The sequence below is a fragment of the Tupaia chinensis genome, unplaced genomic scaffold (assembly GCF_000334495.1).
Source record: "Tupaia chinensis unplaced genomic scaffold, TupChi_1.0 Scaffold000182_1, whole genome shotgun sequence".
NCBI classification, from domain to species: Eukaryota; Metazoa; Chordata; class Mammalia; order Scandentia; family Tupaiidae; genus Tupaia; species Tupaia belangeri.
Window position 1 is genome coordinate 1,188,569 of NW_006159657.1, and position 12,593 is coordinate 1,201,161.

At 40.8% G+C, this 12,593-nt stretch overlaps 1 protein-coding gene and 1 non-coding gene across 3 annotated transcripts in view; one reads left to right on the forward strand and one right to left on the reverse strand.

Moving 5' to 3' along the window:
• The window catches only part of GRIN2A (glutamate ionotropic receptor NMDA type subunit 2A), a 520,859-nt gene that overhangs the window by 309,240 nt on the left and 199,026 nt on the right, over positions 1–12,593 (reverse strand). The gene's annotated exons all lie outside the window — the stretch shown is intronic.
• LOC114007480 (U6 spliceosomal RNA) lies at positions 8,048–8,154 on the forward strand. The gene has a single exon (XR_003549102.1). It is a non-coding gene; the product is annotated as a U6 spliceosomal RNA (small nuclear RNA).

Below are 12,593 nucleotides of genomic sequence, written 5' to 3' on the forward strand. Positions count from 1 at the left end.
TACGTGGTGTGCTTTCCCCAAAGGACATTAGTTACAACAGGATAAGAGTGGATACCCAAAGGAAAATTCTGGTTGTTACCAAAGGACAAAGGAATGCATTTAGGGAAGACAAATATGATATATTCAATTTGGCCTCTAAAAATGTATTTAATTCCTCTTCATCTCAGTTTGTTCATCTATAAACTAGGATAAAATCTACTTTCAAGTAGGATTAAGTGCAATAAGTCTTGTTAATAATTCATCCTGAAATGTAGTTTACCTTGACAGCAGTTTTCCAATAAAAGGTAGCTACTAACAACGTCATCATTATCAACAGCATTATCATTATAGAAATTAACATCGCTTCCTTTGGGTTTTACCAGGCGAATTTTGAGAAATCTCTTAGATGGTCTCACATGTCATACTGAAGCTTTCACATGGCATAAAACAACCATGTAAAGAATTTACAGGATAATGAGGCACCAGGGTTGTTAGTGCTTTATAATTAGCACAATGCAAATGTTGAACTGACAGCCCTTAGAAGACTCAAACCCTGATGACTGCAGTAGAAATCAAGTTTGAGAAGGATAGAACCATCCAAATACATGCCCAGCCAGAGTAGTAAGACTTAAGAGACTGAAAAGCTACTTCAGTCTGTGGAAGAACTTTCTCCCAGAGATAGTTAATTACAGAAGGAATGGCTATGTCGGAAAGCAAGGAATACTTCATCTCTGCAGGTGAAGGATCAGCTTCAAGATATAGAAAAGGGATATTCACAGATCAAGAGTGTGTGTGGGGTGGGGGAGAGGGTGGAGGGTGAGTATAGACCCCAACGGGTGCCTTTTTCCCTGTAAGCCAGAGCTCCATGGGAAAAGGTGCAGACTCAGCCACCCACAGAAATCAGGCAGGTAACAAAACTGAGCAAAAGTAAACACAAAGCAACCTGAAATGAAGTAAAGGTTGTCTCTTCTTCCCAATGGGCCGCAACTACTCAGCTCCAGCTGACTGTAGTTGTAAAAGAATACGATCTTGATGTTGCCAGATATTTCAGCATTTTACAATAATCCCCAAACCAGAGTTTTGTGTGAAATCCTTCTTTTTGAACAGCTGGCAACTCACCCACATTTAAGATCATATGTAGTTCAAGAATAACACGTTTGTGAACCAGAATCAACCAATGGACTACCTTTTGACGGCCTTTTTGAGAGAGATAATCTCCCTATAGGACACGATAGACCTTTAGTTCATATAGAAATTCAGCAGTATTTTGTAAAATGGAATAAACTTTTAAGCATTAACTACTAGAAACTGGCAAACTGCCACTGAGTAAGTATGCAACCACTGACAGTTATGGATACTAGGACTCAAACCAGCTCTTGATGCACGTTTAAGGAGAAAGAGAATATTAAGCAGTCGATGTAAAATTAGAATATTCTGGGAGGCTCCATATATCTCTCTGTATGGGGAATATGGAGTTCCTGGGCCTTCATCTATTTTTGAGTCACCCATCCCAAATGGAGGGCAGAAACAAAAATCCTGGATTCCAATCCCAATAAGAATTCATGAAGTGATCAAGACAGGCATAAGGAAAAAAAGGAAAAGCCAAGTGGATGGTGTTGAAGATGGTAATTGCCACAGAGAAACTTCAGATAGGAAATTTACACAGGAAAAGACAACCAGATTAGCTAGGGGAAATAAAAGAACTAAAGTTAGTGAATTCAGGAAAAACGCTATAGAACTGTTTAAACATTAATTTTATAAAAGGGGGGCTAAAAAAAGGAACAGGGATGACCATGGCACAGTTGCATCATTCTGGTTACGGAAGACAAGAAAATCAAGAACACGGTGGGAGTATACCGAGCAGAGCTGAGTTCTTGGACAAGGCTGAAATTGTACATGCTCCCACTTCTGGTTGCCTTGGCAATGAGACTCCCACTTATACCAATGATATGAGAATGAGTAAAACCTCATACAAGTGAAGCACCTGATAATTAGAGGCAGTGCCACATGTATAGACAGGGCTATGTCAGAGGAAAACCTGGGGCTTGTGCAGCAAAGAATGAGGTAATGAAGGCAAAGAAATTTAAGGATGAATAAAAGAGATAAATGCTTGAGAAAGACTGTGGGTTCCACAAACTTATTGGTTCTCCCACTGATTTTGGCCAAGTTATTGTGGGTAGCAGATCACGTAGTCACACGTCCACATTGTCTCATCTGTTCTATTTTTATGTGTCTCTCCTAGGAGGGGATCGTGGAAAGAGAAAAAAAGATGGTTCATACTGCCTGGTTCCCTGCGCATGCTGCCTTGCTCTTGTTCATAAAAGGGAATCCAAAGGAAGCTGAGAAAGTTCCACAGAGAGGCTTGAGAATACACAAGGAAAGAGCCCAGTTATGGAATGTATTAGTTCCCTGTGGCTGCCAAAATAAATAACCACAAATTTGGTGACTTTAAACAACACACATTTATTCTCTTACAGATACGGATGTCAGAAATCCAAAATCAGTTGCACTGGGATGAAATCAAGGTGTCAGAAGATGCTCTAGGGAGGAATTTGTTTTGTTGCCTTTTCTACTTCCTAGAGCTGTCCTAACATTGCTTGGCTCACGACCCTTCAGAGCAAGAAGCATCGCATTTTTCTTCCATCACTGCATAGTCTTCCTCTCCCTCTGCCTTGCTCTAATAAGGACACTTGTGATTACACCATTGGGCCCACCTGAATAATCCAAGACCATCTACATGTGGCAAGATTCTTAACTTAATCTGCAAGTTCCTTTGCCCATGTAAGTTTTAGTCTATTTACAAGATCCAGGATGTAGGCCATGACATCTCAAAAGGCCATTTTCAACCCAGAGAAAAGAAAAAGTGGAAAGAAAGGCAATTTTAACTTTAAGATTGGATCATCAGAAGAGTCACGGTGCATTTCTGCATAGAAAAACATGTCATGTTTTTTATGACGACCCAATACATAATAACTAGATCCACATTAATGTTACTGGACAGACACAGATAAAGGTGAGAATTTCTTTGTGATAACTACTAATCAGGTGTCTTAGTTTATTTCTGTGTTGCTAACATAAATCCTTGAGACTGGAGATTTATAAAGGAAATAGAGGCTTATTCACAAAACACACAGTTCTGGTGTCTGGGAAGTCCCAGAACATCGCAAAAGGGCAGAAGACTTGAAGTATAACCAATGTAAGCACAGAGGATTGCAGACATGTGCAGAGAGAGAGAGACATCTGTGGGAAGCTCTCTCTCTCTCCTTATAACAACCAGCTCTCATGAGAACTAACCTCTTCTCCTGAGAACGAGAACCCATGGGGTCTTGAAACACATCACTCATCTATTCATGAGAATGTTGCCTCCATGATATAGTCACCACGATTTAATCACCACCAACTTGCCTTACTCCTTCCAACATCAAATTCCAAAGCATGAAGCTTTTGGGGACAAACTATCACCCAAACTGTAACACTGCATATCTCTGAATTTGACACACATATGAAACTAGACCGTAGAGGGCACTGGTATGTGTGGTTTCCAAGCATTAATAAATTGAAAAAAAAATTACATCTAGCAACATGCAGCACTTAAAATAATAATTTTAATAAATTACTTCTTTTCCAGCATTTATTTTAAGTAAGTAATGGTGTGCAAAGCAGCAGGGAAGATTTAGATATCAAAAGCTACTTATACTGTGAGCCAACGTAATGTTAATTGTTAATTCCTCACCTTCTCTCTCGCTCTCAGACATCTGCTATTTATATTGATAGGCCTCGGCAATTATACAAATTAACAAACATGAATAGATCTCTTTTATTATTATTATTCACATTACTTGCTCTTTTCCATTCTGAAAGAAAACAGTTGTGAAATTTCAGAGTAAAGGTCACAAAACAAATGTCATATAGGTCAACCATGTGACTTACATTACCAAAGAGGTCCAGATAGGTAAGATGGCAAACTGGAGAGGACATGCTCTACCTGGAGAAGAAGCTGCTGCTCATCTCCAGTTATTGTCATTTCAAAAGCTAATATCACCAGAGCTTTACATCTCTCAAGTCAAAATTTCAGAATTTCACAAGATAGCTCCTGATTTTTTCTAATCTCCTGATTTTTAAATGTTGGAAACTAACTCAAAGCACCACATGCCAAATAAAACTCATTCAACATGTGGCTTTACATTTTGTAAATTCTGTTATAAATTCTGTTAAGCCTTATTAAACTCAAGTATGAAAGAGTACTTTTTCATCTAGTGGAATGACACGGTCAAATTTGTGTTGAATTTATTTCTAATACAACTATATACATGCATGCATATACACCTGCACAAACCTCTGACTGTGTGAATGAATTACTTTTGAAACATTAACTTCTTAAGGCATAGCTTATAGCCTAACCTTACAGCTTTGGCCAGCACTGACTTATACTGTGATCTGGATATCCTCCAAAATTCATGTGTTGACAGTTCATTGTAATGGAATTAATGGAATAAAGGTGAGGCCTTTGAGAAGAGATTAATATTAAGGATGAGGCCCCTATGATTAAGTTCTGGAGAGGTTATAAAAAGAGGGAATGAGATGGACACATGGAACACTGCCCTCTGCCACGTTGTGAGTCAGCAAGAAGAATCTCACCAGAGAGGGTCCCTGGACCTGAGGCCTCCAAACTGGAGCTGAATAAACCTTTCTATTCTATTTTCTATTCTATTCTATTTTCTATTCTATTCTATTCTATTCTATTCTATTCTATTCTATTCTATTCTATTCTATTCTATTCTATTCTATTCTATTCTATTCTATTCTATTCTATTCTATTCTATTCTATTCTATTCTATTCTATTCTATTCTTTTTTTTTTTTATCTTATTCTATATTTTCTATTCTATTCTATTCTATTCTATTCTATTCTATTCTATTCTATATTCTATTCTGATCTATTCTATTCTGTATTTCCTATTCTAAAGTTTTGTTACGGGGTACATATGCTTGTGTGAGAGAGAGACAGAAGAAATAGAGAGGGAAAGTGAGAAATCACCTCCCAAGGAGGATTAAACACACTGCAATCCCTTGTCCTCCATTCTCCTCTCAGGATTTTGGGCACACATGCACACGCGCTGGGTGTGTTTTTTAAGCTATCAGGTCCAGGACTTGAAACGCACATTCAATCATGTGGAATTCAGCCATTTAACTTCCACACCACCTTCTGGACTCTATTTATGTATTTTAATTGTCAAAGGGCATGTGCATGTAAGCTCACATGCCCTTTGACAATTAAACTTTAATGGGGTATGTTCATGCAGCAATCCTTTCTCCTCTATTTCTCTATCCTGTTGGGATTTGGGACAAGCACACACAGATGCTTGGTATGATCTTTTGTTTGGTTCTTTTGTTTGATTTCCTTTTTGTGTAATTTTATTACAGAGTGTGTGCATTTGTCAGAGAGAGACAGAGACAGAGGGGCTGGGGAGTGGGAAAGCAACCCCCAGAGGGATGGCCACACTGCAAGTATTCTCCTCCATTCTCCTCTCAGGATTTTGAGTATGCATGCACACTTGCCCTGCATGTTTTCCAGCCACCAGTTTCAGGACTCAGAGGCATAGTCAGCCATGTGGGATTCAGTCATCTTAATCACCACCACTGGCCAGCTCTGTGCCTGGCATGATTTTAAAGGCAGGGGCTAGGATTCTAACCACAATTGGCCATGAGGGATCTGACTATTTTAGCCACTAAGCTATGGGGCTATCCCAACCTCTGCTTTTGCAAGTCACCCAGTTTCCAGTATTTTCTGTTCCTAGCCACAGAATGAGCTAGAACAACCTACAATTATTTTCCTCTCAGTGAAGATCTATATAGGGCTCTAGCTTGCTGTAATGGTAACATACTTCATAGGAGAGAAGACAAGCCCCCAAATGCAATGTGATTAGCCTCCATAGTCAGTCTAAGTGCAATGTTCTCAGATACTTGGACACCTACCTACAGCCGAGAGGTCATGGACCATGTTCCTCTGTCCCTCAATCAGGACTGGCATGGAGCCATTTCAACGAGCACTCACCCGGATTTTAACAACCAGTTGTTTTTTGTGTTGTTGTTGTTTAAGTGACTCTAAAGTCTACATTAACAAATAAAACATGGGAAAAGTTAAAACAATTTTTCCAGACTATAAGAAGAGTTGTGGAGTGGGGCCCAGCAGGTGGTGTGGAGGTTAAAGTGGCTGGATTCCACATTGAGATTCCACAATTTGAATCCTAGACCCAGTGGCTTCAAAATTGCACAGGGCACATGTATGTCTGCACTCCAAATCCTAGAGTAGAATGAAGGAGAAGGAATTACAGCATGACCATCATAAGGGGTGATTTCTCACTTTCTTACCCTCTTTCTCTGTCTCTCTCCAGTGAGCACATATGCCCAATAGCAAACAAAGAAAAAGAGAGTGAGCTGTAGGCAAGACACTACAGGGCACTGAGATCAAGAGCACTGAGAGGAAGTGGTCAAGAAGACTCATCATCCCTGGGGAGGGGACTAGAAAGAAGCCAACCTTCTAAAACAGAGCACTGAATGATCTTAGCAGAAGGAAGTAGAAATGCAAAAGCCCTGTGGTAGGAATAACTGTGTAAGTCTAAGTGACAGAAAGAAGGCTATGGTAGGTGGAGTGAGATGTGAGAAGAAGAGTGTGGGATTAAGATTAAATTGGAGGTACTGTCAGGGGAGGATAAGAACATGAGACAGCTTCAAAGTAGAAGGTCTTTAGCAGGAAATGACTTCATTCCATTTGTACTTTTAAAACTTACTCTGGCAAGTCATTCTACCTCTTTGAGCCTCTGTTCTTTGCTCTCTAAGATGAGGCTAGTATACAGGACAGTGTCATAGGACTCTTAAGAAAAGCTACATTAGGTCCTGGGCAGAAAGTGCTGAGGTCCAAGGGGCCCTCTGTGAACATGAGCTGAACCTGAGCATGTGGAAGAGAAGCTGTAACTCCACAGAGAGGAGGTGGGGGCTGAAACTAACAGAGCAGAGCTGCTCTCTTGAGCCCTGACAGCTCCCGCTCCTGAGAGAAATTGCAATTTTATGGCAGTCTCCCCTGTCCCCTTGTTTTGATGTCTCATGCCTATGTGGCAGCTATGTTCCAACTAGCATCCTATGGTGGCTTCCAACAGCAAAACTAATTTGGTTGTGTCATGCTGAGAGATCCGTCTTCTAATACAAATGTAACAGATTAGCATGCAAGGAATGGACTGCTGGTGGCCACAGGGAGTCACAAGATAAACTTCAAGAAACCTAAATAATGTGTGGTCACTCCCCCACTGCTGCAGTTAAACAGAGCCCAGGAAGGTGGGTGGTTGTTTCCAACAATAACAACCAAAAGACCAAAAGCCCAACCTATGAGAACCGTGTTTCCTCCCTGAGAACACAAGAAAAGAAGGTGATATTGTCAATCAGGCAATGTCTACTCAAAACAGCAACATGACCTCAAAACCAGCAGGTCCACTTCCGGTAGGTGCTCACACTTGTGGACAAAAAGGTCTGTGCAAGGATACTCAGGGTATTTGTGTGTGTGTAATGGCACGAGATTAGGAACAACCTGGATGTCCATCAGGTGGGGAATGATCACATCAGTGAGGGTGTATTGCTGTGGATGCACATTCTATGCAACTGTTAGAAAGCAAAGTCCAGGGATCAGCAGATGATGTAGCAGTTCCATCGCTGGACTCCTATGTGGCCAACTGTGGTTTGAGTCCCAGATCCAGTGGCTTCAAAATCACACTAGGTGCATGTGTATGCATGCCCCAAATCCCAGTAGAATGGAGAAGGGATTGAGGTGTAACCATCCTTCTGGGGGTAATTTCCCACTTTCCCTCTCACTGTCTCTGTCTCTCTCTCTCTCTCTCTCCAGAGAGCACACATGCTCTATGGCAAAAGCCCCTCAAAAAAAGAAAGGAAGGAAGGAAGGAAGGAAGGAAGGAAGGAAGGAAGGAAGGAAGGAAGGAAGAAAGAAAGAAAGAAAGAAAGAAAGAAAGAAAAGCAAGCAAGCAAAGTAAATATATAGGCACTGACAAAGAAAAGTCGAAGTGCTCGCTTCGGCAGCACATATACTAAAATTGGAACGGTACACAAAAGATTAGCCTGGCCCCTGCACAAGGATGACATGCAAATTCATGACATGTTCTATGTTTTTATTTTGGGGACAAAGAAATGGATTATTATCTATTGAAAATAACATTCTAGTATGGTGAATTGGACTGTTGTGAAATGCTCCCATGTTGGAATATTCCCTTTGTAAGCTAAGTAACGTGATTGAATGTATAAAAGAAATAGAAATAGACATTTTTTAAAAAATATAAGTAGCCCCTAAAAAAACAAAAACAAAAAAAGTTTGAAAAGCACTGTGTGTTAAGTGAGGAAGGTAAAGAGCACAATATAGAGTTGGCTACTATTTCTCAAAAGAGCAATATATAGTCATCTGAAAAGTGTGAAAAGTCATGATGTATTTTTTCTATGTTTCTCTATGCAAAAATGCATCAAGACTTTCCCAACAACTGTATGTGTGTGTGTGTGTGTGTGTGTGTATACATATATATGTATGTGTGTGTGTGTGTGTGTGTGTATATACACATTTTATTTTTTTTTAAACTGAGAGTCTCAGGGTCACAGCACTGAACAAATAAGTCATGGCTCCATGCAGTTTACAATCTGATGGAGGGAGACAGACAATACACAGGCAAATTCATTATATATTGGATGACGGTAAGCTATAGATCCAGTATTTATACTTGAATGTGATTGGACCATGTGAGTCTGCCAATAGGCAATCACTTTGACCAATAAATAAGGTAATGATATGAAGTTTAACCAAATATATCCAAACGAGTGTACAAGGAACAGGATTCCTCCAGGAACGGAGATTTGGAGAACTGCTTGCTGGACATGCCAGGAGCTGCTTAAACTTTTTTATCACATGCTTATATCGCCTATTCAAAACAAATAAATACTTTATAGAGATGAGGAAGGTAGATAAGGATGGAGTGAGGATTAAGAACTAAGAAGAGGTGGATTTTTTAAAATGCAAAAGTGAGCAGGTAACAGTAATATCCTGTAGAAGAGCAAGCATAGCTCAAAAATAACCTTTTATTTGTGATTCAGCTCAACCCCCAGGACCTGACCAAAGAGGCCAGTGGTAACCACAGCAGTTGCAGAGAAATCTGGGCCTGAGCTCACCTGGACTCTGCCCACAAGTACCCTCAGGGGTCTTTTGCTTGCAGTCAGTTCACTGACACAAACATGGATTTAAACACAACTTCTCATGATCACCCTCACATTCTCAGTGCTTCTCTCAAATGAGAAAGACCTACCAACCTGGTCTTCCTTGCAGGAAATGAAGACCCATGTGTTGCTCCAGCACGGGACAGAAAATATTGCAGGCAGCTTGGTCACATGGGTAGAAGTAGACCCAGAAGGAAGAGGTCATGCGGGACAGAAATGAGGAAGAGGCAGAAACAGGCAGGATGATAGCCAGACACACACAGAGAGTGGACCTGAGCTTCTGGAAGATGCTGACCTGGCACTGAGAAGTCACTTATCTGGGGCCAGAGCAAAGCTTAGTCTGCTCTGCAAGTGGGCAGTGAGGCCTACAGAGACACATTCAGTTTGAATCCTTGCTCTCTATGGCATTGTGCCCTTGGGCAACAGATGAGCCTCTCCGAGTCTCCATTCTCCATTCTGTACAGGGAAGATAATAACAAGACCTAACTAGTTAGTCTCCTAATTTTATTATCTATTTAGCTGTGTCCATTCCATCACATTCGTCTAGCTTTTGATTTTACTCTGTACGCTTATGCAGGATAATTTCCACGTCTTTATTTTTCTAAGTCCTCCAGAGCTTTCAGGATAGGAGCTTGTTCCAGATATAAGAGAGTATTTGGAGTCTTGAGAGGATTAACAATAGTGCCTACCTCTAAAAATTATTGGAAAATTAATTATGATAATGTTTAGGGAGTGCTTAGTACAGTTCCTAACACACCATAGGCTTTCAGTAAATGCTTCCCACCATTATTATTACTCTGCGAACACCACAGATATGCAGCACTAACATCAGAGAGGAGAGAGTAAAAATTGCTGGAAGCACATACCTCCAACCCCAGGCAACTGCCGAGACAGGAAAGTCCTTCCTTAACCCTCCAGAATTCTTTCCTCAGCTCTCCAGGAATGTGGAATATTTACACTGCACCGGTCTCGTGGCCAGGGCTGCACGTTGCACCCCACTTGGCATCTGGGTCTGTACAACCTGGCAGCCTCCCTGGGCTAAGGTTTCAGGTTTGCTGGGCTATCACTGCAGCATTTACATACTTCCAAGGTATCTCACCTCACCCTTCATGGCCACCATCAATGTTCCCAGTATCTCAGCCACCATTCTTAGCCTCAGTCACCCCCTAAACAGCAGGGGAAACACTCTCCTAACTCTCTCTTTCTGGTTCATTAGTCTATTTTAAATGATAGCAAAATATTTGCGCCTGTATCTCAAAGATGACTCTGATCATTTTTTGTAGGCACATGCTAAACTAACTTTTCAATACTAAGATTATCTTCCCAAGTGTTTATACTAGAGAGAATTTTAGATTTGGAAGGTAAGAGGGACCTCAGGGATTCCCTGGCTGCCCCCCTTTCAAGAGGAGACATTGAGACCCAGAAAAGGAAATGAACCTGATCAAGCCCACGCAGCACACCAGCAGTTCTATCTACTCCTTCACACCCCCAGTTTACCCAGAAGTCTGTGTCTCAACTCTGAGAACCATTTCAAGTAAAAAAGGGATTGCCAACACCAGCATCCAACCTTTGTTCTACTGGTAACAATAGCCCATTTCTTTTGGTCTTGAAGGGGATGTTGATAAAGGTGTCTGCCCTTTCAAGACCAAGGCAAGTCCCAGCTCAACCAATCACATCCATTCTCCAGGAATCTGCATCCCAGGAGGAAAGACACGGGTCTGAACTGACACCCTGCCTGTTGTGTGCTGGTACGACTGCCCTTGAATCCTTCTTTCTTGGTCCCCAGAGAGGCTCTCCTTCTTTTTCTTTACAGAGACATGCTTTTCAGAACCTCTGAAGCCTGCCAATGAATTATTTTCTAATATAAGTTACTCAGAGTGAGTTTCTTTTCTCTGCTGCCCTACTGCAGAACCAGAAGCAGGTATCTGCTTTGTGGTGGAGTGACGTTCACCAAGCATCCTTCAGGAATGATCCTTCCAAATCCCTAGTGCCTACTGTCTGTACCACCCGTGTCCATAAATGTAATCACACACCATGGCACACTTCTGTTAGGTTCACCCTGTAATGCTTATCTTCACAGACAGACAAAAACCTTCTTGAAGGCTGGAAACCATATTATAGATAAGAGGTCCTCAATTTCAATGGATCGTGATCAGCCATGACATGTGACACAACTAATTTGTTAGAATTCCAGTTCAAGCAGTGACATTTGAAAATGATTTAGGTTTTTCTGTAAGTTACAGCACATTCAAGATCCCAAAAACAACTGGCTTTACATTCTATTTCTTGGATTTTTTTTTTTTTTTTTTTTTTTGCTGTCTAAGGCTTTGGCTTACGTATTTTTAATCATATACAGAACAGAGCACATGCTCAATAATGTGTTGAATTGAATTGATGATACGACATCTTGCAAGCAACAAAATCATCACTTCTATACAACTTTTGAAATTCTCTCTTGCCCCCTTTACTCTTGGTCTCCAGCCCTCAAGAGAGAAAGTTCTTTTATCAATGCATTTAATCTTCATATGCTAGACCTCATTCCTAGAATAACTGTAGGAACGGTGGTTATTAAATCAAGCTCTTTAACTTGGGAATAAAATATACAATGTCTAAATGGAGAGGCCTATAAAGGAAACATACCCACTCTGTTTCACAGAATCTAAAAAAGGCAGCTCTGAGGGCTAGGCAAAATGAAGGGCCCCCATAGGTATCTACAAACTCGTCCCTGGAACCTTTGTGTATTCACCTTACACAGCAAATGGGACTTGGCAGATGTGATTAAGGCCAGGATCCTGAGATAGGGAGAGTGTCCTGGATTATCTGTGTGGGCCCAACGTATACTTAAAATAGTCAGAGAAGAAGCTATGATGACAGAGATAGAGTCAGAGAGGGACTGGAAGATGCATACTGCTGCCCTTGAAAATGAAGATGGGGCCATGAATTGAGAGGTTGAGGCAACCTCCAGAACCTGGAGAAGGCAAAACAAACGACAACAACAACAACAACAACAAAAAACACCCAGATCCTTTTCCAGACTCCCCAGAAAGAATTTAGCCCCACAACACGTTGATTTTAGCTGAGTGAGACCTATTTCAAACTTCTGACCTATAGAACTATAAGATAATAAATTTGTATCTTTTAAAGCCACACAGTTTGTGGAAATTTATGACAGCAATAAAGAACTAACATACCATCTATCAACTGCAAACGACTGTAGCAATTCTGGAGTGTTGGTCCAATTTGTCAGTTCTTCCAGATGGTAAAAAGAAACCCAAATCTAGGTATTTTAGGGAAAACTAATTTTATTTTTACAACATTCCGAGGCCCAGAGTGTATCTGCAGGCTGGATTCAGC